Source organism: Prosopis cineraria, unplaced genomic scaffold (genome assembly GCF_029017545.1).
Source record: "Prosopis cineraria cultivar Desert tree isolate PC_DT_omini unplaced genomic scaffold, ASM2901754v1 PC324, whole genome shotgun sequence".
Classification (NCBI taxonomy): Eukaryota; Viridiplantae; Streptophyta; class Magnoliopsida; order Fabales; family Fabaceae; genus Prosopis; species Prosopis cineraria.
The window spans coordinates 23,877-29,755 of NW_026555651.1; the positions used below are offsets into that span (position 1 = coordinate 23,877).

The following is a 5,879-nucleotide window of genomic DNA, read 5'->3' on the forward strand; positions in this document are numbered from 1 at the left end:
TACATATTAATGATGATGATAGCAGCCTATATTTCTTTTTCACAAATTGGATGGCCACTACAATCAGTAAAAACACATGAAGAATGGCTTGCTTTTGGGATTTTTATCGAGTTTCGGCTTGGGAATCTTATTTTAGTCATTGTAGAGCCAAAATTAATATGACACTTTCTACTTCCAAAAAGAGGTTCAATAAATGGGATGGTACATCACAGGGTTCTTGGGCATCTCTTTTGTTTATTCGTGCACTCTTGTTGGCTTTTCTTGGGACTACTTAATTTTGGAATATTGGAATGGTATTGATCTTTCTTTTTGTACAATCTTGAGTGATTTTTAGGTTATTTATTCAAGCTTGGACCTCAAAGATAAGGTCTATTTTATTAGGGCAGGTTATGTCAAAAATGGGCCTAATAAGCCCAAAGTTTCATTAAAAGGGCTTAAGTGAGTGGAAATTAGGGAATGTAATCTACTTATATTGTAAAATGCATCAATCTTACTGTAGAACAACATTATCAAAATTATATTTAAAGAAAACTCTATCATCAAAATTTCATAGAGTAAAAACATGTACTACTTACCTTTGATATTATCCAAGTAGGATTAATAAAGACAATTTTAACTATTTTCATAGCCTAAGGCCCTATTCTAAGATTTGAAGCAAAATTTAGTCGCTTACATTAATTGAAATGAAAGATGATCTCTAGAAGCTGTTCTAGCAGCAAGAGTGCAATCTTTAAAAAAATATTACCTCAATCTTAACTACTTCATGTGAGTGTTATGTAATTGTAATTCTGGAATAAATGTTAGATGGTTAGTTAGAGTTAGTAAAGGGCTGTTTCTGTTACCGTTTGGGATAGGTGAGCAGTAAAAGCCTACATATAGCGCTTATCCAAATTACAGTAATGCAATGTATAGTTCAACTATCCTTCTTATCTCCTTCTCCCTTTCTCTCTCTCAACCTTCCAAGTCTCTTTAGGGCCCCAAAAAAAAAAAAAAAGGTTCCAAGTCTCTCTTTTCCTTTGCTATTCTCTCTTTCTCTTTATTTCTAACTTTAATCAAGAATGATTGTAATTCCAAAGAACTTTTCTAACATCAAAATTTAACTTTTTTATTTATTTGTGCGTGATATTCATGCACAATAATAGATAAAATTTTGATCATATTTTTTAGTAATAATTTACTTATAAACCTTTTTTCTAGAAATATTGAGTGTTTTAAATTTTTATTAAAATAAAATTTAATGAATATTATTAAAATATTAAATATTTTAAAATATTAAATAATTTTATTATTTATAAATATTCATCCAAAATTATAAATTAAATTTTAAAAGGTTAAGATACACATTTGTTCTCAAAACGTTCACGTAGGTGCGTTTTATATCCTGAATATATATATATATATATATATATATTTTTGACACAATTTTACTTAATATTTTTCAATTTGTTACAATTTTACCTTGCCATCAATTTTTGGCCATGTTAACTGTTAATTTGACATTGACTTGTTTTGTTGACAGCCACCTCATCATTTTAAACATTAAAAACAAACAATATATCCACGTCAATTTTCTCCTCCCCTTACACGTCAGATTTGTACCCTTCCCCATCCTCGTCCCCTTCATCTGGGCTTGCCCCCTTTCCGTGCATCTCCTTCGCTGTTCTTCCAGGTCATGCAAAATCCAAATCTCAAGAGGAACCAAAAATAAAACCCAAATCTCAAGTCGAGGTCGCCTCGATCGTTTTCCGCGAAATCCCAACAGCCAAATCCATGTCTTCTTTATTCCGATGGGTAGCGATGGGTAACCTAGAAGAGGGGACGAGCTAGTGCGGCCATCGGGGATGAGGGAAGGGACGAAGCTCTGGCATGAACGGAGTGGGTTTAACGGTGAGAAGTGGCTACTGTAAAGCAAAACCCATAAGAAGTGGGTTTGACGGCGAGAACCCAGACGCGTGTTTTCACTGAGAGAGGTTGATTTCAAAGGTATGGTTGAGTCAAGATTCATCGATTTGAAGCTTGATTTTTCTTCAGAATATCTGCCGTGGTCTGGTTCGACGATTTGGGACTATGGAGATTTATTCTTCGCCGTGTTCGAATCTCTGCCCCCTCATCTGGAGAAAAACTTCTTTTTTTCAACCCGGAATCTGAAAAAGAATTTCAGAGAAGTTGATTTCTGCTGATTTTTTAAAGTTCTTTTTTAATATTGTTTGGCTGAATGTTTGTTTTAATTTGAGTTGAAATCCTCATCTGGTTGAAGGCGAGAACCCATATGCGTGTGTTGGTTGCAAGAACAATTTTGCATTCACTTTGTTGCAAGTCATGTGTTGCGATTCTGCAAGCATTACTCTAATTCTTGTTCAAGTTTCTGACTTTCGTTTTATGTCCTAATGTTCAAGTTTGATGTTCTTGTTCAAGTCTAATTTGTTGTTTGATTTACTTTATCTCTGGTTTTCGTTTTTGTTCAAGTTTGATGTTTGAGTTTGATTTTCGTTTTCAATGGCAGAACGTCGATGAGGAAGACTATCCCATGTGGCCGCCAGCTATAGGTACTGAAAATTTACTTTCAATATCATCTTAGTCCGACCAAATCATAAAACTGATACATAAAGTCCATCACACGTACTAAAAAGAATAACTTTGTATTAATGAATATGAACTATGCATCATTCAGATTGTCAAAGAAAGAAGACAATCTAGTGGGAATTGGATTTTGATGTCTAATGCAAGCAGGAATGGGAAGATATTGTAATGGACAAAACAAATGAAAGAATTAGTCCAGCTCTCCTAGATATAAGATATAAAGAACTAATAACAAAATGTACACAATACTAGATGAAGACCAAGGTATGCTGGCACGGAATTCACAATAGTGAATCTTGAGGCACTTGAATAATTGATATTATAGAATCGACTTCAAAACCATAGAGAACCCCTTGAAAATTTTCAAGCCCAGAATTTCCTCTAAAATAAAGATCCTTCAACTTCATAAATGTTTGTAGAGTTAGCAGGCTATCAGACCCAGCTTGGTGATGCTTCCCAACTACACGATCCACATTCAATGTCTTAGCCACTCTTTCTAGGCCACCATATAAGCCATTGCAGAACTTAATTATATGCTTCATGTCATAAATTTTGGGTCCAAATAACTGAGCCACCAAGTGTCTAAACAAGTGAATGTTAGGAGGCAATTGTTCCCTGACTAGAAGCTTGATTAGGAACCCAAAATCATAAGAACTGTGGAATGTGACCCATGTGAGATGAGAATTGAACAACAATCCAGATTTTAAAAGAAAAGTCCGGAAAATCCGTGACGGAATACCCTCTTTCTTGTTTTTCAAGAAATCAATCCCTTGTTTCTCCAATAGTTGAATGGACTTGGCATTATGTTGATCCCGCTCAACGTCGAAATCACTGAAATTGAATTGCCAAACATGTCCATTTTGTGTTCCAAAGTGAGGTAGATTCCCATTAGAATCAGTTAGGGTAAGACCTAGTTGGATGATGTTCAAAACGTCGACATTGGCCTTCACGAAACTATAAGTATCTGAAGGAGACAGCTTTGAGTGAAAGGCCTGATCAACATTCGGAGTAAAAATGGTGCCAGGAAACTCAGTGTCAAAGGAGGCAAAAGAGCAGCTAGGTATAACAGCATGGATCAAAGACAACTCGCTATGTATATTCGAAGTCCAGACTTCACGAACAATCACGTTCGTTCCCTTGGGAGTCATGGTTGCTTCAGCTTTTTCTTTTAGAAAATTGTAGGGAGAATGCAAGTCTTCTCAATTCTGTGACAATGGACAAAACATAGAAGAATCACGTTAGAATAAGCTAAAAGTTAGTTGAGACTAAGAACCAAATAGAATATTTAGTCAAACAACACAAAAAGGAAGATGGCTCATGTTGGATACAAGATTTAGCATCCATATGGTTTCACATTGGTTTTGGTGGTTTCTAATGTGAAACCAAACATGCTCTTAATGTGTTGCATGACCAAAAGAAAATTTTAATAAAATAGTGTGGCTACTAAAATTGATTTTAAACTAGGAGCTAGCAGCAAAGACTGCAAAAAATATAGAAGCATTGATCATGTTGATATGCAGCTTGTTAAGTAGGAAGCGAGATTGTGAGTTGTGGCTCATAATGATGCATAATTAAACCACAGAATAACAAACAGTTAAATGATATTTTCTTATTAAGAATTTACTGTAAACGTAACTTTAGAGTCACTATCTCTTTTTCACACATCAAAATCCGATTGTTTGCATTAGACATTGAAGAGACAAATTAAATAACTGGGATCAATGGCATTGCAGCCCCGATACGCCTTAGAAACAGAACAAAATTTAAAACATTCGTATTGCTTGTTAAACTGTAAGTTTTTTTTCAGTCCAAGTTATCTGACACTAAGGAGCAACATTCCTTGAATAATAATCACCCATAAAATGGAAAGCCAGAACAGCAAGGTATGCCTATACTACTTATATTCCTGTCACGGAGAAAATGGATAAATTAGGCAGTTATAAATATTATGTGTTGATAGCTGAGTGACCTAACACAGTAAAAATCTTATCTTTTGTTACGTTTACATAAATTTTCTTTCAAATACACACTAACATGTTGGGTTAGCCAAAACCAATAGACCCCCACCTCTAATTAGGGTTGGCCGAACCAAAACTGAGCTGAGTGAGTAATCCGCCGTCAGCCAAACAAACGGCAGGGACCGAGAACGGAAGGCCAAGAACGAACCACGACAGACAGCAACGGTTAGCCTTTTTGACTTATCGATGAAGGAGAGCGTTTCTGATGAAATTGGCGCGTGGCCGCGTGCGGTATGCTGATGAGATAGCGCTGATCAGAATTTTGACGATTTGACTCTCCAGTCCTGTCGCAGTAAATAAATAGATAGATAAATTTTGGGAGATATTTATTTAAAAATAAACATATCATTATTCTTTTCTTGATATATGTATGTGTGTATATATTAATTGATATCTTTTTTTTTTGCCGACCTATTAATTGATATCTCTAAACATCTTCTGAAAAGTAATATTAATTGAAGTCTATTTGAGTAATTTTTTTTTAATAGCATGAGGAATAAACTCCACTGATAGCAGATATTATCTCTTTTGAGATATAAAAGGCGATAGTGGACCTTTTTCAATTAAATTATTATATCTATAAAGGTTAACATTTGAACTCAATCACTTTTTTAAGTGATAAAAGTCCTTAAATAATTCTTCAAACAATTGATTAATATAGTTTAACTATTTATATTCAAATTCTCTGATTTCAAAATATATTTATTTTCAAACTTTAATTGACGCCATCTAATCATTTTCATTATGATATTTAGCTAATAATTTGTGAGAAAACTTTTAACAAATTTGTACTTTCTCTGCTGGAAAACATAATCGTACCAATGGCTCCTAATTATTCCAAAATATAGCTTACATTAAATTATTGAAACAATAAGTTAGATCTTATTTATTTTAAATTTCATCATTCCATTGGTATGTCCATTAATCTATCAATCTATGATATCTATCCAATTTCCGAAGGTAGAGAAAACTAGAGCTAACTCAACATCAAGCACTCACATAATAAATCCATCAATTTGTGGATTTAGTAAATATTATATGATTTCTTTCTTGATAAACATTATATCAGAAATAATGAGTTTGAATATTTTTCAAATGCCAAATATTTAAATAAATATGATAGGAAAATGACAGAAAAATCCTATGAAATATTTAAATGATAATGAGGTCCACAGAAATATTATAATTTTTTTCAATACCCTAGGGGCAATTTTATATTAATGATTTTTTGTCAAATAATTTAATAAATAATAGATTTAATTCACCACACAGGTTTCACAT

At 33.5% G+C, this 5,879-nt stretch overlaps 1 long non-coding RNA gene across 1 annotated transcript; it reads left to right on the forward strand.

Annotated features, from left to right (window-relative positions):
* The first annotated feature begins 1,592 nt into the window (after positions 1 to 1,592).
* Positions 1,593 to 5,083, forward strand: LOC129296408 (uncharacterized). The gene is made up of 2 exons (XR_008589771.1): positions 1,593 to 1,983; positions 2,504 to 5,083. It is a non-coding gene; the product is annotated as an uncharacterized LOC129296408 (long non-coding RNA).
* Positions 5,084 to 5,879: the final 796 nt, after the last annotated feature.